The sequence below is a fragment of the Pediculus humanus genome, genomic scaffold (assembly GCF_000006295.1).
Source record: "Pediculus humanus corporis 1103172107423 genomic scaffold, whole genome shotgun sequence".
In the NCBI taxonomy this organism is placed as follows: Eukaryota; Metazoa; Arthropoda; class Insecta; order Psocodea; family Pediculidae; genus Pediculus; species Pediculus humanus.
Window position 1 is genome coordinate 647889 of NW_002987047.1, and position 1029 is coordinate 648917.

Below are 1029 nucleotides of genomic sequence, written 5' to 3' on the forward strand. Positions count from 1 at the left end.
ACTGAGTTAATATATATATACATATCAAATCAATAATTAAAAAATATTTTAAAATATTATAAAATAAAACTATTAAAATTAATTAAATAAGTCAACATGACTTATAACTAGGTATTTATTATTATTATTATTAAGTACAAAAAAATGATATTTTTTTTATTTATCATTAAGTGCAGTGAAAAATAAATAAAACAAATTTTAAAAAATTATGTATGACTTATAATTTACATAAATAATTAAATACAATTATTAAAAAAAATTTTGTAAAGATTTTGTTCAAAAAAAAAAAAAAAAAAAAAGTATATTTAATCATTATTATTATTTTCATATGTCACAAAAAAAAACAAAACAATTTATTTTACATAATTGAAACGATCGATTATTATTGTTACTATTATTAATATGATTCAATGAAAAAAAAAAAAAAAACCAAACAAAAAATTTTTTTTTGTTTATAAAAACATTTGTGATTTTTATTACTTAATAAAATATTAATAATAATAATAATAATGATAATAATAATAATATTTATTTTTTTACATTAATAATAATTTTTTTAATTTTATTTTTACATTTATTTATATATATTTTTGTATATATAATTTAGTTTATAAAAAAAAAAAAAATTAACGTAATTAATCTTTATTTAAATAAAATAAAATAAAATAATAATAATAATAATTTCTTGCTTCTATTTATATAATTATTATAAGTATAAATTATATATATATGTATAAAAAGGGAAAAATTTTCATGGCAAATTTAATAAAAAATGAATCACGCTCAAAAATATTTTTTTTAAAAAAGTCGTGGAAGAAGAATGTGACTCACACAACCATCATTAAACAAGGCCGGATTTAATTCAACAAAAAAAATAAAAAAACAAAAATAAAAAAATGTATATGTATATATATAAATATAAAAAAATTTTTTTTTCTTCGAATAAAAAGCATTTATTTTTTTTTCTCTCTCTTTCTCTCTTCTCACACGCACTCACACAAAAGAACATTTATTTAATTTTTGACATAA